Here is a 21,796-nt window from a genome sequence, read left to right as displayed (position 1 = left end):
GAGTTAAATTTGCTGAAAAACACCTCATGAAGCCAGCTCAGTTCTGGAAAAGTATTCTATGGACAGATGAGACAAAGATCAACCTGTACCAGAATGATGGGAAGAAAAAAGTTTGGAGAAGAAAGGGAACGGCACATGATCCAAGGCACACCACATCCTCTGTAAAACATGGTGGAGGCAACGTGATGGCATGGGCATGCATGGCTTTCAATGGCACTGGGTCACTTGTGTTTATTGATGACATAACAGCAGACAAGAGTAGCCGGATGAATTCTGAAGTGTACCGGGATATACTTTCAGCCCAGATTCAGCCAAATGCCGCAAAGTTGATCGGACGGCGCTTCATTTTACAGATGGACAATGACCCCAAGCATACAGCCAAAGCTACCCAGGAGTTCATGAGTGCAAAAAAGTGGAACATTCTGCAATGGCCAAGTCAATCACCAGATCTTAACCCAATTGAGCATGCATTTCACTTGCTCAAATCCAGACTTAAGACGGAAAGACCCACAAACAAGCAAGACCTGAAGGCTGCGGCTGTAAAGGCCTGGCAAAGCATTAAGAAGGAGGAAACCCAGCGTTTGGTGATGTCCATGTGTTCCAGACTTAAGGCAGTGATTGCCTCCAAAGGATTCACAACAAAATATTGAAAATAAAAATATTTTGTTTGGGTTTGGTTTATTTGTCCAATTACTTTTGACCTTCTAAAATGTGGAGTGTTTGTAAAGAAATGTGTACAATTCCTACAATTTCTATCAGATATTTTTGTTCAAACCTTCAAATTAAATGTTACAATCTGCACTTGAATTCTGTTGTTGAGGTTTCATTTCAAATCCAATGTGGTGGCATGCAGAGCCCAACTCGCGAAAATTGTGTCACTGTCCAAATATTTCTGGACCTAACTGTATAAGATGGGGACAAGGCTGGACACATTACTACAGGATGTGCACATTACAATAAGATGGGGACAAGGATGATACATTACTACAAGATGGGGACAAGGATGGGGCACATTACTATAGGATGGGGACAAGGATGAGCACATTATTGTAGAATGGGGATGTGAGGCAAATCCCGGGATATGAAGATGAATTATGACTCCAGTCATAATCCCTCATCACTCCCTGGCAGTGCCCCCTCCCTTCTTGTTCTCAGTGTTCCACTTACACCTCCATGGCCATGTCCTGTGATATGGAAATGAGGTGGTGTGGGAACAATGGACACAGGATGACCCCCTGCCGTCACCCTGTAACAAGAGTTGTATCTCATTAGCAAGGCTATGGAACTAGCAGACAGAACGACTCCAGTAAAAAATGGTTCATATCTCGCAAGCCATATTTCCGATAAATATGGCAACCATAAAAATGGTGTCTCCGCATGCGGACGATGCCGGCACACCCTTTTAATGGGAGCAGGACATTGGGAAATGCCCCAGGCGTGATATCAGCCAATGGGGAACTGGCAGACAGGTCATGAGTCCCCTCGTTCTGTAGCTAAATTCATAACTGTCACAATGAGAGCATTGGCGTCCGCCTACGACGCTCCCAGGCAAAGTTATGGCCCATATTCCATGTTGGGATATTGTCCATAACTCAAGCCAGGGGTGGAGCAGTGCTCCCTGTGAGGTCACGAAGGTAGGAGGGGACCTGGATTTGGCCAGGTTGATAACCCTACTTCGGCCATTTTCCAGTGTTCTTTCGCTGGGGGCACGTGTAGGAAACATCTGTGGGAAGGATCCTAGAAACCTGGTCTACAGCGCCCCCCTGTGGCCAGACGCAACAAGGTAACTGCTGGAACTGTGTATGCCTGTTTGTAACCCATGCTTTGATTGTAACTGTACTCTGACATATGTATATTCTGTAGATTCCCTATTGTATATATTGTAGTTTCTAGTGTGCTTTAGGCTGATTAAATTATATAATTAATCTTGGGCTGTTCTGTTATCTCGATCTTGAATCCCACGTCTGTGTGTTCGGCTAATAGTTACCGTAAATCGGTTGGTGGCAGCGAATTGTGCCAAGGATTATTGTGGGGAGGCCAGTGAGATTCGGGGAGATTTTATATATTCCGCCCGCGGAGGTCGGGGGAATATATACCTTACTCTCACCGGGGACCCTTCAATAATCGGCATAAGTAGTATAGCGGCCTCCTTGCTTATGGTCGGGCAATTCCATAATTGGCCTGACTATAAGAGGGGCGCTAGAGAGCGCGTCACGTGCTCTGTCTGTCGGTCGGGAGGTATAAAGGAGGGGTGACCCCCACTTGTTACCCCCCGATTGTGACGTACTGGTAGCCAGCGCGGGGGATTTCTGAGTGACCCCCCCGGTGGTTTGTGACATATTGGTGGCATAGCGGTGGGATCGAGATAATAGTGTGTGTGAGTGTGAGACCCATACTCCCAGACACTAAAGACTGCCTGCAGCAGCTGTGGCTGCTGGGGTCTTCAGACTAGCTCAACACTAGAGTGTCAGAGTGCAGATACTGTAAGGTGTGTGGAGGCATCAGGTGTCAGTTCTGTGTCAGTGACCAAAAGTCTGCAAGAATGGCTGATGGCACCAGGAGCAGAGCTATGCAACTGGCCAATGCTAAGGCAGGAGCCGAAGAGAGGGAGGACGGTGCTGTGGACAGTAATGAGGAGGTTGCCCACGAGTCCTCCAGGAGCTCGACGCCAGAAAACCGTTCTGCAGAGGACAGCGCACAAGCTGGCAATTATGGACAAGATGAGGAGCAGCTCACCCAAGGGTCCTCAACGAGCCAGATGCCAGCCCTCCGCTCTGCAAGGGACAGTGAATCACCAGGCTCCGCAGCGGGCCGCAGATCACCACGTGCCATTCCACCGAGCCTGGGAGGCTCGGATAGCCTTCTTCAAATGGCTATGGCCCTTCTCCAGGCTGGAGACCAGGAGGGCTACAAGGGACTCCTGGCAGAGCGCAGGGCAGAGCGGCAAGCAGCGCGTGAGGCTGAGGCTGCGGAGCGGCAGGCAGCGCGTGAAGAGCGCCAGGCAGAGCGTGACTACCAGCTGCAGATAGCTCAGCTCCGGCCCTCATCAGCCACATGTGACCTTCGAGACACCAAACTTCCAAAGGTCCGTGTTGAGGACTTCCCAGTGCTGGAGAAGGATGGAGACTTGGACTCTTTCTTGACTGCTTTTGAACGGACTTGCTTGCAGCACCATCTGGACAAGGACCAGTGGGCCAAATACCTGACCCCCCGTTTAAGGGGTAAGGCCCTGGATATCCTTGGTGACTTGCCTGCTGAGGCAGATCAGGGCTACGACACCATCAAGCGGGCCCTGATCCAACAGTACAACCTCACTCCAGAGTCCTACCGCAAGAAGTTCCGGAGCCTACAGAAGGGACCAAAGGACTCCTGGGCTGACCACCGGCGGGCACTTGCCCGAGCTGCCGACCACTGGACCCAAGGCCTGCAGCTTTCCACCGGACCGGAGATCCTGGACTTGTTCATCACGGAGCAACTCTTGTGGAACTGCCCTGAGGATCTCCGCCAGTTCATCCGAGACCAGAAGCCAAAGGGGTCCACGGCTACAGCTGCCCTTGCCGATGACTACACCAACAACCGGGCCCCTGAGGCCAGGAGAGCGGCCACCAGCAGCACCTGGAGAGGGGGTAAGATGAATTCGGCGACTGCCCCACCTGCCCCTAGACTGCAGGGGGTGTCCCCCTCAACTCCCCTCTCCAGGCCCGTGGCGGAACCAAGACGGTGCCACCAGTGCAACCTACCTGGACACTTCAAGGCCATGTGCCCTCAGCGTCCCAAGGCCCCGGCTCCGTCCCCGTCCCAAGGGCCGCCCAAGGTGTATTGTGTGGGTGGGGGTGGTGGTAGGTCCCTGGACAGCTTCCAACCTGTCACCGTCGGCCGGTCTGTGACCATAGGACTGCGAGACAGCGCCTCGGAGGTGACTCTGGTGCGGCCTGAGATGGTGTCCCCCCAAGACTTGATCCCTGGAAAAACCCTCGCTGTCTCCGGGATTGGAGGCATTGACCCGGCGCTGCCTGTTGCTGACATTTATGTGGACTGGGGCGCAGGGCGAGGGGTGAGGGAGGTGGGGGTAACTGATCGGATCCCCGCAAACGTGCTACTTGGGACAGATTTGGGGCAGATAACCTCCCAGTTTGGGCCCCAACCAAGGGCTGAACCTTCAGCCAGTACTGACATGCCTCCGGACAATGTTAATGTGTTATCTATGAATGATGTAAGGGAGGAGGGAGTGAACTCTGATATTTCTGCTTGCATAGACACCATAGACACACACACAGCTGCAGCTGTGACAGGGGAGGGGGTCAGAGAAAGGTGTGACAATGCCTCTACAAGTAACCAGCCTGTGAGCTGGGATCTGTTGCCCTCTGCAGGGATAAGCAGAGAGCAGGGTGCTGCAGGGGGAGGACCAGTGTGTGGGGTGGGGGCTACCACAGCAAATGTGGGGTCCCCAGAGATTTCACAGCGGGGTTCTGTTGCTGCAGGGGGGGAACAGGCAGGTGAGATTGGGGCCGGTCCCGGAGCGGAAGTGCTCCCAGGTAAGATCTCGGTGCAGGGTTCCCCCACAACCGGGGTGTCAGGAAGCCAGGTAGGTCTGCCTGAACTGGCGACTTGGTCAGGAACGGAGGAGGAGCAGGCACGACCCACGGTCGCAGCGGCTGTGGCCGCTGTCACCCGCAGTGGGAGTGCTGGAAGCCAAGGGGCCTCCCGGAGGTCCGATAGCTCTTCCCCTTCTGACCAAGCGGCAGCCGAGTCAGGTGGAGGCCAGGACACAGGTCCCGGGGTACTGACTGAAGATGTGACAGTCTCGTCGATTCTGGCCACATCTAGTCAGGGGTTTCAGGCAGCGTTAGAAGCTGACGACAGCCTGAAAGCTCTTAAGGAGCAGGCGGCACAGCCTCCCTCGGACTCGGACCCGGAGCGAGTGGTCTGGGACCAAGGACGGCTGTACCGGGCCACGGTCCAGCAGGGTTCACCGGAGGCGTGGCCCAGGGACCGACAGTTGGTGGTACCCTATCCGTTCCTGACGGAGTTGTTGCGGATCGCACATGAGATTCCGATGGCCGGACACCTAGGGATCGCTAAGACCAAGGCCAGGTTAAACCAGCATTTCTACTGGCCAAAAATGGGGGCCGATGTGGCTGCCTACTGCCGTTCGTGTGAAACCTGTCAGAGAGTGGGGAAGGCGGGGCCACGCCCCAAAGCCCCACTAGTATCTCTGCCAATCATCGATGAGCCTTTCAGGAGGGTGGCTGTGGATCTGGTCGGCCCGCTGGCCATCCCCAGCAGCTCCGGGAAACGCTTCCTACTGACGGTAGTGGACTATGCCACCCGGTACCCAGAAGCAGTGGCCTTGTCGTCCATTCGGGCTGACAAGGTGGCCACCGCATTGCTGGAGATTTTCTCCCGAGTGGGTTTTCCCCAGGAAATGCTCACTGACCGGGGGACCCAATTCATGTCCCAGCTGATGGAGGCCCTCTGTAAGCAAGTCCAGGTGCGACATCTGGTGGCCAGCCCGTACCATCCACAGACTAATGGCCTGTGCGAGCGGTTCAATGGCACCTTAAAGCAGATGCTTAAGATGTTGGTCGACTCCCATGGGCGTGACTGGGAGCGGTATCTCCCACACCTGTTATTTGCTTACCGGGAGGTTCCACAGGCCTCAACAGGATTCTCACCGTTTGAGCTCCTGTACGGGCGACGTGTGCGGGGCCCCCTGGCTCTGGTGAAAGAGGCTTGGGAAGGGGATTTGGCCACCCCTGGAGTGTCGGTTATCGAGTATGTCATGCGCTTCCGGGACAAAATGCAGGCCTTGACGCAACTGGTACACGACAATATGGCTCAAGCCCAGGCCGATCAGAAGCGTTGGTACGACCAGAACGCTTGTGAGAGGACCTACCAAGTGGGTCAAAAGGTGTGGGTACTGGTCCCCGTACCACAGGACAAGCTTCAGGCAGCCTGGGAAGGCCCATACCTCGTGTACCAGCAGCTCAACCCTGTGACGTACCTGGTCACCCTGGACCCTGCCCGTGGAAGGCGGAAGCCCTTCCATGTGAACATGATGAAGGCACATCATGAGCGGGAGGCATGTGCGCTCCCCGTGTGCAACCTGCCCGAGGAGGGAGAAGCGGAAACCCTCTTGGATATGCTAGCCCAGGTTAGGGCAGGCGGATCCATTGAGGATGTGGAGGTTGGCCACCAGCTCTTGGAAGACCAACGGTCCCAGCTGTGGGCCACCCTCCTCCCCTTCCGGGGGTTGTTTACCAACCAGCCCGGAAGGACTGACTTGGCTGTCCATCACGTGGACACTGGGGATCATCCCCCGATCCGGCGTTCAGCATATCGGGTCTCCCTGGAGGTGCAGCAACACATGCGCCAGGAGATTGACGAGATGCTGAAGCTGGGGGTGATCCAGGCATCCAACAGCGCTTGGGCCTCGCCTGTAGTCCTCGTCCCTAAGAAGGACCGAACCACTCGGTTCTGCGTGGACTACAGGGGGCTCAATGCTGTCACGGTCGCCGATGCGTACCCAATGCCACGCATCGATGACCTGCTCGATCAGTTGGCCGGGGCTCAGTACCTGACCATCATGGATCTGAGCCGGGGATATTGGCAGATCCCCCTGACTCGCAAGGCCAGGGAACGCTCTGCCTTTATTACCCCATTTGGACTATACGAGTCCACGGTGATGCCATTCGGGATGAGGAAGGCCCCTGCCACTTTCCAGCGGATGGTCAACACCCTGCTCAAGGGACTTGAAGGGTACGCGGCCGCGTACCTAGATGACATTGCCGTCTTCAGTCCCACCTGGGAGGACCACCTAGAGCATCTAGCACAGGTGCTCAGGCGGATCCACCGGGCAGGTTTGACCATCAAGCCGGGAAAGTGTCAGCTGGCCATGAGCGAGGTCCAGTACCTCGGTCACCGGGTAGGCGGGAGAACACTGAAGCCCGAGCCTGAGAAAGTGGAGGCCATCGCATCCTGGCCCACCCCCAGGACCAAGAAGCAGGTGATGTCCTTCTTGGGGACCGCTGGGTACTATAGGAGGTTTGTTCCATGCTATAGTAGCCTGGCAAAGCCCTTGACGGACCTCACCAAGAAGAAGCTGCCCTCTGCAGTCGATTGGACAATGGACTGCGAGACAGCCTTCCGGGCCCTAAAGGACGCCCTGTCCAGCCCGCCCGTGCTACAGGCAGCCGACTTCACGCGGCCGTTTGTAGTACAGACCGACGCCAGTGACTTCGGCCTCGGTGCGGTGCTCAGCCAGGTGGACTCTGCGAGCCAAGAGCACCCAGTCTTGTACCTGAGCAGGAAGCTGTTACCAAGGGAAGTTGCCTATTCCACGATGGAGAAGGAGTGCCCTGCAGCGTCTGCAACCCTATCTATACGGGCGCCACTTCATCGTGGAGACGGACCACAATCCCCTCAGCTGGTTGCACACCGTCTCTGGGACGAATGGGCGATTGTTGCGATGGAGCCTTGCGCTCCAGCAATACAACTTCACCATTCGCCACAAAAGGGGCCGTGACCACGGTAACGCAGACGGGCTGTCCCGACAAGGAGAGGTCGCGGACGGGCGCACGGGGGAACACCGGAGTGTGCTGCCCCCTAGCGCCCTCAAAAGGGGGGAGGTGTGAGGCAAATCCCGGGATATGAAGATGAATTATGACTCCAGTCATAATCCCTCATCACTCCCTGGCAGTGCCCCCTCCCTTCTTGTTCTCAGTGTTCCACTTACACCTCCATGGCCATGTCCTGTGATATGGAAATGAGGTGGTGTGGGAACAATGGACACAGGATGACCCCCTGCCGTCACCCTGTAACAAGAGTTGTATCTCATTAGCAAGGCTATGGAACTAGCAGACAGAACGACTCCAGTAAAAAATGGTTCATATCTCGCAAGCCATATTTCCGATAAATATGGCAACCATAAAAATGGTGTCTCCGCATGCGGACGATGCCGGCACACCCTTTTAATGGGAGCAGGACATTGGGAAATGCCCCAGGCGTGATATCAGCCAATGGGGAACTGGCAGACAGGTCATGAGTCCCCTCGTTCTGTAGCTAAATTCATAACTGTCACAATGAGAGCATTGGCGTCCGCCTACGACGCTCCCAGGCAACGTTATGGCCCATATTCCATGTTGGGATATTGTCCATAACTCAAGCCAGGGGTGGAGCAGTGCTCCCTGTGAGGTCACAAAGGTAGGAGGGGACCTGGATTTGGCCAGGTTGATAACCCTACTTCGGCCATTTTCCAGTGTTCTTTCGCTGGGGGCACGTGTAGGAAACATCTGTGGGAAGGATCCTAGAAACCTGGTCTACAGCGCCCCCCTGTGGCCAGACGCAACAAGGTAACTGCTGGAACTGTGTATGCCTGTTTGTAACCCATGCTTTGATTGTAACTGTACTCTGACATATGTATATTCTGTAGATTCCCTATTGTATATATTGTAGTTTCTAGTGTGCTTTAGGCTGATTAAATTATATAATTAATCTTGGGCTGTTCTGTTATCTCGATCTTGAATCCCACGTCTGTGTGTTCGGCTAATAGTTACCGTAAATCGGTTGGTGGCAGCGAATTGTGCCAAGGATTATTGTGGGGAGGCCAGTGAGATTCGGGGAGATTTTATATATTCCGCCCGCGGAGGTCGGGGGAATATATACCTTACTCTCACCGGGGACCCTTCAATAATCGGCATAAGTAGTATAGCGGCCTCCTTGCTTATGGTCGGGCAATTCCATAATTGGCCTGACTATAAGAGGGGCGCTAGAGAGCGCGTCACGTGCTCTGTCTGTCGGTCGGGAGGTATAAAGGAGGGGTGACCCCCACTTGTTACCCCCCGATTGTGACGTACTGGTAGCCAGCGCGGGGGATTTCTGAGTGACCCCCCCGGTGGTTTGTGACAGGGGACAAGGATGGGCACATTACAACAAGATGGGGAACATTACTAAAAGATGTTGGCCAAAATTTCTATATAGTGATAATTGTAACACTATTAGTTACAAGAAAGGGATAAAATGTAAAAAAAAACCCCACTCAAAATAAGGCATGACTTTTTTTTTTACCATCAAAATTATTTTTTTTATATTTAAACAAAGAATGTGCACATTTGTTTTAATAAACAAGTGAAAAATGTTCAAAATCAGTGATCCCAAGGTGTGTAAAAAATATATATATGATGCCAATAAAAATGTCACTTTGTCCTGCAAAGAATACGCCCCCCCCCCAAATTATTTTTTCCCTCTGTGCGGCCCAAACATCCAGCCGAGTTTGAGACCCCTGATTTACACTGTAGAATTATCCCAATAAAACATACTGTCAATCACCTGACAAACGAGCAACACACTTACTTGGGTGTTTTTTTTAGCTGGTTTAAAAAGAATCTGTCACCAGGTTTTGTCCCCTATTTGAGAGCACCATGATGTAGGGGCAGACACCCTGATTCCAGGGATGTGTCACTTACTGGGCTGTTTGTGGCAGTTTTAATAAAAACCCTGTTTTATCTGCTGCAGATCTAGCAGTTCTCTGAATGCCGAGCTCTGTGTAACTCCGCCGACACCACTGATTGACAGCTCTCTGTGTACACTATGCATAGGCAGAAAGATGCCGTTCAGTATTGGGGTGAAGTTATACAGAGTTTAAAAGGAACCTGTCACCAAATTTGACCCATATAAACTGCTGACACCATCACTGAGCCCTTATATACAGCATTCTGGAATACTGTATATAAGTGCCTAAGCCGATCTGTATAACATAAAAAACACCGCTTTGTTATATTCACCTGCGAGGCGATCTGGTCCGATGGTCTGGTCTTGATCCGGCGCCTCCTCCTTCCCAGCTGTGTGGATGATGTGTCCTATGTCATCCACACAGTGTCCTCCATTGCCCTCCTGTCCACTTCTCTCTGCCTTGCTGAGGACAGAGCAAAGTAGTGTAATGCGCAGATACGGGGAGAGATCAGAGATCGCCCGCACACTACAATACTGTGCTCTGCCATCAGAACAAAGAAAAGTGCGCTTGTGCCGAAGCGTAATGGAGGACACTGTGTGGGTGGTTTAGGATGCGTCATCTGCACAAAGCAAGGACGGCTATTGCAAGCAAAGAGGAGGTAATGGACCGAGACCAGCGATTCCCATTGCACTGGACCGCCCCGCAGGTGAGAACAATAAAAGGCCTTTTCTATGTTATACAGATTGGCTTAGGTACTTATATACAGTATTCTAGAGTGCAGTGTATAAGGGCTTACTGGTGGTGGCTACAGTTTATATAGGACAAATCTGGTGCCTAGAGATGAGTGAACCCGGCGTTCAGTGTTCAGGTAAAGTCCAGGACCAAAATTGAATTTTATCTAAAGTCCGGCTGTACCGAACGTCCACTGGTCCACTAATCTCTACTGGTGACAGGTTCCCTTTACGAATATGAAGACTACATGGCTGAACGTTTACTAGTTCTACAGTGATAATCTCCTGATAATAAAACTTTCATCAAAACTAAAACACGCAGCCCAGTAAGTGACACAACGCTGGAGTCAGGGTCTCTGCCCCTACATCACACTGCTTTCAAATTGAACTCAGTGGCAGATGTCCTTTGGAAGATGATTGTTCAGACAGCACATCGTCCTGTGTAACCAGTACTGGCTCTGCTGAGAACAAGTGCAGCCTGGGTGTACGAAATTATTAGTCTCACATCGTTCATCTGAAATGCGGGCAGCCTGTGTTGGGTTATTAATGACGGCTGACAGTCACACATGTTGCTAGTCGGCAGACGTTTAACACACACTGCGCAGTGTGAATAGACCTTACTGCTCCCTGGAGCCCATCAGTTGCTGAATGTCCTATTCTGTCAATAATTGTCTGCAGCGGTCACATAACTGGGACAGGAGATTTACAATCGCTCTCTACCGGAGGATCAGAAAGGTGAATATGAGTTATTTCTTTTCCAACATGCAGGAAGGATATTTATTTTTTTCAAGTATTGTCATGTAAAGTAAATAAGCATATCCATAATACGGAGAGACGCCTGTCTGTAAGACGCCGGAGCACCCGCTGAATCTGGAGAGACGCCTGTCTGTAAGACGCTGGAGCACCCGCTGAATCTGGAGAGACGCCTGTCTGTAAGACGCTGGAGCATCCACTGAATCTGGAGAGACGCCTGTCTGTAAGACGCCGGAGCACCCGCAGAATCTGGAGAGACGCCTGTCTGTAAGACGCTGGAGCACCCGCTGAATCTTGAGAGACGCCTGTCTGTAAGACGCTGGAGCACCCGCTGAATCTGGAGAGACGCCTGTCTGTAAGACGCTGGAGCACCCGCTGAATCTGGAGAGACGCCTGTCTGTAAGGCGCTGGAGCACCCGCTGAATCTGGAGAGATGCCTGTCTGTAAGACGCTGGAGCATCCGCTGAATCTGGAGAGACGTCTGTCTGTAAGACGCTGGTGCACCTGCTGAATTTGGAGAGATGCCTGTCTATAAAACGCTGGAGCACCCACTGAATCTGGAGAGACACCTGTCTGTAAGACGCTGGCACATCCGCTGAATCTGGAGAGATGCCTGTCTGTAAGACGCTGGAGCAGCCGCTGAATCTGGAGAGACGCCTGTCTGTAAGGCGCTGGCGCATCCGCTGAATCTGGAGATGCCTGTCTGTAAGACGCTGGCGCACCCGGTACATCTAGAGAGACGCCTGTCTGTAAGACGCTGTCGCACCCGCTGAATCTGGAGAGATGCCTGTCTGTAAGACGCTGGCGTACCCGCTGAATCTGGAGAGACGCCTGTCTGTAAGACGCTGGCGCACCCGCTGAATCTGGAGAGACGCCTGTCTGTAAGACGCTGGAGCATCCGCTGAATCTGGAGAGACGCCTGTCTGTAAGGCGCTGGCGCATCCGCTGAATCTGGAGATGCCTGTCTGTAAGACGCTGGCTCACCCGGTACATCTAGAGAGACGCCTGTCTGTAAGACGCTGTCGCACCCGCTGAATCTGGAGAGATGCCTGTCTGTAAGACGCTGGCGTACCCGCTGAATCTGGAGAGACGCCTGTCTGTAAGACGCTGGCGCACCCGCTGAATCTGGAGAGACGCCTGTCTGTAAGACGCTGGAGCACCCGCTGAATCTGGAGAGACGCCTGTCTGTAAGACGCCGGAGCACCCGCTGAATCTGGAGAGACGCCTGTCTGTAAGACGCTGGAGCACCCGCTGAATCTGGAGAGACGCCTGTCTGTAAGACGCCGGAGCACCCGCTGAATCTGGAGAGACGCCTGTCTGTAAGACGCTGGAGCACCCACTGAATCTGGAGAGACGCCTGTCTGTAAGACGCTGGAGCACCCGCTGAATCTGGAGAGACGCCTGTCTGTAAGGCGCTGGAGCACCCGCTGAATCTGAAGAGATGCCTGTCTGTAAGACGCTGGAGCATCCGCTGAATCTGGAGAGACGCCTGTCTGTAAGACGCTGGCGCACTCACTGAATCTAGAGAGACGTCTGTCTGTAAGACGCTGGCGCACCTGCTGAATTTGGAGAGATGCCTGTCTATAAAACGCTGGAGCACCCACTGAATCTGGAGAGACGCCTGTCTGTAAGACGCTGGAGCACCCGCTGAATCTGGAGAGACGCCTGTCTGTAAGACGCCGGAGCACCCGCTGAATCTGGAGAGACGCCTGTCTGTAAGACGCTGGAGCACCCGCTGAATCTGGAGAGACGCCTGTCTGTAAGACGGCGGAGCACCCGCTGAATCTGGAGAGACGCCTGTCTGTAAGACGCTGGAGCACCCACTGAATCTGGAGAGACGCCTGTCTGTAAGACGCCGGAGCACCCGCTGAATCTGGAGAGACGCCTGTCTGTAAGACGCCGGAGCACCCGCTGAATCTTGAGACGCCTGTCTGTAAGACGCTGGAGCACCCGCTGAATCTGGAGAGACGCCTGTCTGTAAGACGCTGGAGCATCCACTGAATCTGGAGAGACGCCTGTCTGTAAGACGCTGGAGCACCCGCTGAATCTTGAGAGACGCCTGTCTGTAAGACGCTGGAGCACCCGCTGAATCTGGAGAGACGCCTGTCTGTAAGACGCTGGAGCACCCGCTGAATCTGGAGAGACGCCTGTCTGTAAGGCGCTGGAGCACCCGCTGAATCTGGAGAGATGCCTGTCTGTAAGACGCTGGAGCATCCGCTGAATCTGGAGAGACGCCTGTCTGTAAGACGCTGGAGCATCCGCTGAATCTGGAGAGATGCCTGTCTGTAAAACGCTGGCGCACTCACTGAATCTAGAGAGACGTCTGTCTGTAAGACGCTGGCGCACCTGCTGAATTTGGAGAGATGCCTGTCTATAAAACGCTGGAGCACCCACTGAATCTGGAGAGACACCTGTCTGTAAGACGCTGGCGCATCCGCTGAATCTGGAGAGACGCCTGTCTGTAAGACGCTGGAGCAGCCGCTGAATCTGGAGAGACGCCTGTCTGTAAGGCGCTGGCGCATCCGCTGAATCTGGAGATGCCTGTCTGTAAGACGCTGGCGCACCCGGTACATCTAGAGAGACGCCTGTCTGTAAGACGCTGTCGCACCCGCTGAATCTGGAGAGATGCCTGTCTGTAAGACGCTGGCGTACCCGCTGAATCTGGAGAGACGCCTGTCTGTAAGACGCTGGCGCACCCGCTGAATCTGGAGAGACGCCTGTCTGTAAGACGCTGGAGCACCCGCTGAATTTGGAGAGACGCCTGTCTGTAAGACGCCGGAGCACCCGCTGAATCTGGAGAGACGCCTGTCTGTAAGACGCTGGAGCACCCGCTGAATCTGGAGAGACGCCTGTCTGTAAGACGCTGGAGCACCCACTGAATCTGGAGAGACGCCTGTCTGTAAGACGCTGGAGCACCCGCTGAATCTGGAGAGACGCCTGTCTGTAAGGCGCTGGAGCACCCGCTGAATCTGGAGAGATGCCTGTCTGTAAGACGCTGGAGCATCCGCTGAATCTGGAGAGACGCCTGTCTGTAAGGCGCTGGCGCATCCGCTGAATCTGGAGATGCCTGTCTGTAAGACGCTGGCGCACCCGGTACATCTAGAGAGACGCCTGTCTGTAAGACGCTGTCGCACCCGCTGAATCTGGAGAGATGCCTGTCTGTAAGACGCTGGCGTACCCGCTGAATCTGGAGAGACGCCTGTCTGTAAGACGCTGGCGCACCCGCTGAATCTGGAGAGATGCCTGTCTGTAAGACGCTGGAGCACCCGCTGAATCTGGAGAGACGCCTGTCTGTAAGACGCTGGCGCATCCGCTGAATCTGGAGAGACGCCTGTCTGTAAGACGCTGGCGCATCCGCTGAATCTGGAAAGACGCCTGTCTGTAAGACGCTGGAGCACCCACTGAATCTGGAGAGACGCCTGTCTGTAAGACGCTGGCGCAACCGCTGAATCTGGAGAGACGCCTGTCTGTAAGACGCTGGCGCAACCACTGAATCTGGAGAGACGCCTGTCTGTAAGACGCTGGAGCACCCACTGAATCTGGAGAGACGCCTGTCTGTAAGACGCTGGTGCATCCGCTGAATCTGGAGAGACGCCTGTCTGTAAGACGCTGGCGCAACCACTGAATCTGGAGAGACGCCTGTCTGTAAGACGCTGGAGCACCCACTGAATCTGGAGAGACGCCTGTCTGTAAGACGCTGGTGCATCCGCTGAATCTGAAGAGACGCCTGTCTGTAAGACGCTGGCGCAACCGCTGAATCTGGAGAGACGCCTGTCTGTAAGACGCTGGTGCATCCGCTGAATCTGGAGAGACACCTGTCTGTAAGACGCTGGAGCACCCACTGAATCTGGAGAGACGCCTGTCTGTAAGACGCTGGTGCATCCGCTGAATCTGAAGAGACGCCTGTCTGTAAGACGCTGGCGCAACCGCTGAATATGGAGAGACGCCTGTCTGTAAGACGCTGGTGCATCCGCTGAATCTGGAGAGACGCCTGTCTGTAAGACGCTAGAGCACCCACTGAATCTGGAGAGACGCCTGTCTGTAAGACGCTGGAGCACCCGCTGAATCTGGAGAGATGCCTGTCTGTAAAACGCTGGCGCACCCGGTAAATCTAGAGAGATGCCTGTCTGTAAGACGCTGGCGCACCCGCTGAATCTGGAGAGACGCCTGTCTGTAAGACGCTGGTGCATCCGCTGAATCTGGAGAGACATCTGTCTGTAAAACGCTGGAGCACACGCTGAATCTGGAGAGACGCCTGTCTGTAAGACGCTGGCGCAACCTCTGAATCTGGAGAGACGCCTGTCTGTAAGACACTGGTGCATCCGCTGAATCTGGAGAGACGCCTGTCTGTAAGACACTGGTGCACCCGCTGAATCTGGAGAGACGCCTGTCTGTAAGACGCTGGCACATCCGTGGGTTTGTGGCGGAGGCTTGGGGCTCTTTTGTCTATTATTTAAAGGGGTTGTCCACTTCTCATTCTCCATGTTTGCCCCCATTAAAGTAATAAAGCCCACACTACCCTCCCGCTCCAGCGGTGCCGTCGCTCATGTGAGGTTGTGACGTCACACGTGTACTGCTCTCTCCCCGCCTGGGGGAATGAGTTGTCCGAGTAGTGGACAACCCCTTTAAGAATGAGCATGCTCAGCCTCCGAAGAGAACATAGACTGTAGATATGTGACCTCTGCAGCTAATCACAGGCGGCAGCCCATCAAGAGCCATTATTTGGGGTATCTTAATTTTAGCCAATCTTCAGGGATAAATCTGCACCAAAATACATAACATGGACTCTGACCAAAGTGGAAAAATAGGTAAAAACTCCATTAAAAAAACAAACCTATTTACAAGTGAAATTACACAGTCGGTAAAATGAGGCGTCGTTTCCGCTGTGTCAGAAGCCCACAGCCCGGTCACATGAGTCACGGAAACACTCCCGGGTGACAAATATAACGCGCTCCTGGGAAAGGAAGGGGTTAATGCTCCTCACACTGCGGTACTGATAACCAGGGCGCGTCCCGGGCACGGCTGGGCGGAAACAACTGTTAGGGCGGGGCTTCACAGGGAGTGACGAGACAATCACCCAATCAGAGAAAAGAGCTGCCGAGTGGGCGTGTCGGTAAATAAAAAATAGTCCAAAGTCTCCCGGAAGAAGAGGAAATAAGGGACAAGTGAGAGAAGGCTCCTGACAGGTGCGTATCCCTGCGCTGCCCGTGCCCTGTATATACTGCGGGTCACATGACTGCTGTATACCGCAGCACGTATAGATGCCCGGTACTCCGCTCCCGTTTGCGCATCGCGGTGTCGGCTGGGCCATACTGCGGAGTACAGCCTGGTACTCTGCATTATCTGCTCCCCTCACATGATGCTGCAGGACACAATAGTCAGGACGGTGTTCTTTTCTTCCAGATAAAGATGCATTAGTAATGGTGGATAAATCTGTGCTTTGTAAATTATTGCTTCTCTTTAAAATGTCTCATCAGCAGGACTTTCCGCCCCCACCCCCCCACGCTTATATCAGAGAGGGGCGAAGTGTCCCCCCCCCCCCTCCCCCTCCTTGGTGCGTTGTGTCACCCCCCCTCCTCCTCCTCCTGGGTGCGTCGTGTCACCCCTCCTCCCTTCCTCCTCCTGGGTGCGTCGTGTCACCCCTCCTCCCTTCCTCCTCCTGGGTGCGTCGTGTCACCCCTCCTCCCTTCCTCCTCCTGGGTGCGTCGTGTCACCCCTCCTCCCTTCCTCCTCCTGGGTGCGTCGTGTCACCCCCTCCTCCTCCTGGGTGCGTCGTGTCACCCCCCTCCTCCTCCTGGGTGCGTCGTGTCACCCCCTCCTCCTCCTGGGTGCGTCGTGTCACCCCCTCCTCCTCCTGGGTGCGTCGTGTCACCCCCTCCTCCTCCTGGGTGCGTCGTGTCACCCCCTCCTCCTCCTGGGTGCGTCGTGTCACCCCCTCCTCCTCCTGGGTGCGTCGTGTCACTCCTCCTCCTCCTGGGTGCGTCGTGTCACCCCTCCTCCTCCTCTTCCTGGGTGCGTCGTGTCACCCCTCCTCCTGGGTGCGTCGTGTCACCCCTCCTCCTCCTCCTCCTGGGTGCGTCGTGTCACCCCTCCTCCTCCTCCTCCTGGGTGCGTCGGTTCACCCCTCCTCCTCCTCCTCCTGGGTGCGTCGTGTCACCCCTCCTCCTCCTCCTCCTGGGTGCGTCGTGTCACCCCTCCTCCTTCTCCTCCTGGGTGCGTCGTGTCACCCCTCCTCCTTCTCCTCCTGGGTGCGTCGTGTCACCCCCACTCCCCTCATCCTCCTCTTGGGTGCGTCGTGTCACCCCCACTCCCCTCATCCTCCTCTTGGGTGCGTCGTGTCACCCCCACTCCCCTCCTCCTCCTCCTGGGTGCGTCGTGTCACCCCCTCCTCCTGGGTGCGTCGTGTCACCCCCTCCTCCTCCTGGGTGCGTCGTGTCACCCCTCCTCCTGGGTGCGTCGTGTCACCCCTCCTCCTTCTCCTCCTGGGTGCGTCGTGTCACCCCCACTCCCCTCCTCCTCCTCCTGGGTGCGTCGTGTCACCCCCACTCCCCTCATCCTCCTCTTGGGTGCGTCGTGTCACCCCCTCCTCCTCCTGGGTGCGTCGTGTCACCCCCTCCTCCTCCTGGGTGCGTCGTGTCACCCCCTCCTCCTCCTGGGTGCGTCGTGTCACCCCCTCCTCCTCCTGGGTGCGTCGTGTCACCCCCTCCTCCTCCTGGGTGCGTCGTGTCACCCCCTCCTCCTCCTGGGTGAGTCGTGTCACCCCCTCCTCCTCCTGGGTGAGTCGTGTCACCCCCTCCTCCTCCTGGGTGAGTCGTGTCACCCCCTCCTCCTCCTGGGTGAGTCGTGTCACCCCCTCCTCCTCCTGGGTGAGTCGTGTCACCCCTCCTCCTCCTCCTCCTGGGTGCGTCGTGTCACCCCTCCTCCTCCTCCTCCTGGGTGCGTCGTGTCACCCCTCCTCCTCCTCCTCCTGGGTGCGTCGTGTCACCCCTCCTCCTTCTCCTCCTGGGTGCGTCGTGTCACCCCCACTCCCCTCATCCTCCTCTTGGGTGCGTCGTGTCACCCCCACTCCCCTCCTCCTCCTCCTGGGTGCGTCGTGTCACCCCTCCTCCTCCTCCTGGGTGCGTCGTGTTCCTCCTCCTCCTGGGTGCGTCGTGTCACCCCTCCTCCTTCTCCTCCTGGGTGCGTCGTGTCACCCCTCCTCCTTCTCCTCCTGGGTACGTCGTGTCACCCCCCACTCCCCTCCTCCTCCTCATGGGTGCGTCGTGTCCCCTCCTCCTCCTCCTGGGTGCGTCGTGTCCCCCCCCCTCCTGCTCCTCCTGGGTGCGTCGTGTCCCCCTCCCCCCCTCCTCCTCCTCCTCCTGGGTGCGTCGTGTCACCCTCCCCCTCCTGGGTGTGGTGTGTGTCCCACCCCCGGGTGTTTTGTGACCCCCCCTCACCCAGGTGTGTCCTTTCTAAGTGTTCAGGTCATAGCATTACAGTCTGGTGCATCTACAGTGATCCATCCTGTGGCCTGTGCATGCGCAGATCCTGAGCGCAGTTACAGCCAATCAGAACCAGCACAGAGCAGAGGTTATTGCCACGCTCACACAGGGGCTGTGCAGACGCTGGTTTCCACACGCCTACAATTGATGATGTAGTCATCCTCATCAGCACCAATCACCACACATACAGTTAGTGCAGATACACAGGGGCCCAAAAGGTAAGGGGGGCCACATCTACTGCCAAAGAAGCAAAGAGCTTCTGCCATAAACAAACTATTAGAGTGCAAAGGGCCCATATACTGTTCTTGCACTGGGGCCTCTTCTGGCCCCTAGATTAACAGACCAGGGCAAGACTTGGCAAAGATCGACCAGGACATTTAAACAGTTTGGATACGACCAGCAGCGGACACCTCCACCTGTGTTTGGGGCAGGACTTCGCTATAAGGTACAGAGTGCTAACACCAACTAATGGATGGAGCTGTAGAGAGCTCTGTACAGGTCACAAGTGGTGGCAGAGGTTTAAAGGGTCAGACTTGGTTCCCTTTAACAGGGTTACAATTGCTAAAATGAAGCGACTGCTCATCTGAGCACCCCAGTCCTATTGCTCCTCACTGGAGATGCATAGACTGGTCTCATTGAGAGTAATGGTGGTGTGATCTATGATTTAGTAATGTAACAGTTCTTAGTTTTAGTGATCAGTGGGGTCTCATTGGTAGGACCCCTTGAAAGAGTTATTCATATGGTATTCAGTTATGTCATAAATGTATGTAGCTACACCCCCCTTCTGTAATAGTCAGTGCAAATCCCAGCCTGACCTTACGTCTAGTGGCTCCTACTATTAGGATCATATATCCCGATTATGCCATCAATTGTGGACATTAGGCCAAGGCTTAGTTTACTCCTGTATGACACGAGCATGGAATTGGCCTAGGGTTCACCACTGATAGACCATGGACAATATAAAAATTGGATCGGAAGGGCTTGAATATTCTACTAATTAGAGGAAGTGACAACACAGAAGCTATACGCCATATGTGTGATCATTGGAGGTGTGTGATCAGCCAAGCTTGGAATCACTGGTGGTCCCAGTAGACTGGCTCCTGACCTGGGATCGTAAAAGTATAAAGAGTTTCACCATTTTAGAAGATTTCTTCTGAACATTCCCAATGGAGATATCTAGAGCAGGACTCCAGAGCCCACATTTGAATGTCTCCCATTCGTATTGGAGACACAGAAATTGCCAACCCTCTCCCATAGAAGTGAATGGATAACTGTATAATTGACATCAGTTTATGGCATAAGTAGTAAATCCATCAGATTGGCAGCTGTTCTGTCTCCTCCTATCCTGATAAAAAAAAGAAAAGTGGTGAGGGTCTCAAAAACAGGGTAAAAAGTTGCAAGTTTTGCCCTAATTTGGCTTTGGTTATGACTGTTAACAGGGTGGTTCACCCATTTTTTTTGTTGGCTTTGGTTATGACTGTTAACAGGGTGGTTCACCCATTTTTTTTGTTGGCTTTGGTTATGACTGTTAACAGGGTGGTTCACTCTTTTTTTTTTTTTTTTGTCTAGCTCGATATTATATTGAGAAACAATGTTTCTCTCAAATACCTTGTGTTGGCAGTAGTGCCTGTGAGAGGCGCTATTGCAGACCGCTGTTACCGCTCCAGTGACGTCTCCGTCAAGTGCCGCACACGTCGCATCCTTGCAGTCGGCTGCAGTCTTCCAGGCTCACTGAGCTGTGAGCGGTGTTTCACCGCTGTCACAGCCCATCTGCTCCCCCCTCCCTCAAAGCACAGAGCGTCGCGTCTTTTGCTTGCAGCGCTCTGCTGTGAGGGAGGGGGGAGCAGATGGGCTGTGACAGCGGTGAAACACCGCTCAGTGAGTCTGGAAGAATGCAGCCGGCTGCACGGATGTGACGTGTGCGGCACTTAACGGTGACGTCACTGGACGGGGAACAGCGGTCTGCAATAGCGCCTCTCACAGGCACTATTGCCAACACAAGGTATTTGAGAGACACATTGTTTCTCAATATAATATCGCACTAGACAATAAAAAATATGGATGAACCACCCCTTTAATACCACAATTGTGGTGCAGGGACCTACATAATTGCCCCCTTTTATTTTTGTCTAAGTCTTCGACTTTGGATGACATTATAAGGCGGGTCTTTCTTCCCAGATATCCCACTTTTGCTTGTGGGTGAATTCACAGGAATGTGACTGAGCTGTAATACCAGGACAGCCCATAGACGAGTTTTGCTGGATATAAGAAAATGCAGATCTTTTTTCCTAATCTCCTACAACAGTTGTAAGATCTTTCCTTCCGAAGGTTTAAGGTTACACATTACAAAGTGACTCATAGTCGTATCTTGGGCTACCGAGGCTCGGGTTAATGTACTATGTACATAGTATAATTAGTCTTCTACCGGCATTGTTAGGAACGCCACCCTACACTTCTGCTGACCATACGGCCGATACTTAGGGAGCAGCTTAGGATGCTTTCACACTACGTTTTTTTAACATGCATCATGAACGTTTTTTTTGCTGCAAAAGGGGATCCTGCAAACGCATGTTATTTTGCAGGATCCTGTCACTTTAAGTTTATGGGCGGGCATTGGAGTCATGGGATCAGGAGTGAGGGGAACTGAACGTGAAAGACTGGGAGCCGACATCTAACAGCTGTGGAGGCTCGTAACCAAGGTAAACATCAGGTAACTTGCTTGGATACCCAATATTTACATTGTTTACAAGCGTCTGCAGCTGCTAGGAGCCGGCTGCCTGCTCCCTGCACACGTAACCAAGGTAAACATCAGGTAACTAAGACTGCGGTTACCCGATGTTTACCTTGGTTACGAGCGTCCTCCGCTCTCAGGCGGGGGAGAGTGGAGAGAGAGGGGGAGGGAGGTGGAGAGAGAGGGAGACTGATCACGCAAGGCTGGTTTCTGTGCATGCTCAGTAGAGCAAGCAGGATCCTATCAGCATGCCAGCATTCACATGCGTTTGCGTGCAGTTTAGTCAGGATCCAGCAATTTGCAGTATTTGGACGCAGCTCAAAAACGCTACAGGTAGCGTTTTTGAAAAATGTTAAAAAAACCTGCAAGTCGCTGGATCCTCACTATAACGCACGCAAACGCAGGTGAACGCATGTTGACGCGAGTCCATTGCAAATGCATTGAAATGAAAACGCGTTTCCACTGGATCCGTTTTTGCTTTAAAAAAAATGTTCATGACGGATGTTAAAAAAACGTAGTGTGAAAGCAGCCTTAGGCCTGCGCCACACATCCGTGCCTCCGGCACGTGTTTGTCATTTTTTACACGTACCGGCGGTACGGAGACACTTTAACCAATGCTACCCTATTGTAGCAGGCACACACACGTAAA

The 21,796-nt window shown here is 53.9% G+C and overlaps 2 protein-coding genes across 4 annotated transcripts in view; one reads left to right on the top strand and one right to left on the bottom strand.

Moving 5' to 3' along the window:
• The window catches only part of LOC142292100 (cell division cycle-associated protein 7-like), a 179,172-nt gene extending 163,225 nt beyond the window's left edge, over nt 1–15,947 (bottom strand). Inside the window, exon 1 of the mRNA XM_075337212.1 lies at nt 15,770–15,947. The gene's annotated coding sequence lies outside the window, so the exon portion shown is untranslated. The remainder of the gene's footprint in view (nt 1–15,769) is intronic.
• An 80-nt stretch (nt 15,948–16,027) lies between these two features.
• PRR13 (proline rich 13) overlaps nt 16,028–21,796 on the top strand; it is a 29,081-nt gene continuing 23,312 nt past the window's right edge. Inside the window, exon 1 of one of the 3 annotated variants that reach the window (XM_075337214.1) lies at nt 16,028–16,121. The gene's annotated coding sequence lies outside the window, so the exon portion shown is untranslated. Of the gene's footprint in view, nt 16,122–21,092; nt 21,116–21,796 lie in introns of those variants that run through there. The other 2 variants (XM_075337217.1, XM_075337216.1) reach the window with 2 other exon arrangements.

This window comes from Anomaloglossus baeobatrachus, chromosome 2 (genome assembly GCF_048569485.1).
Source record: "Anomaloglossus baeobatrachus isolate aAnoBae1 chromosome 2, aAnoBae1.hap1, whole genome shotgun sequence".
Taxonomy (NCBI): domain Eukaryota; kingdom Metazoa; phylum Chordata; class Amphibia; order Anura; family Aromobatidae; genus Anomaloglossus; species Anomaloglossus baeobatrachus.
This window is presented reverse-complemented; position numbering and strand designations above follow the sequence as displayed.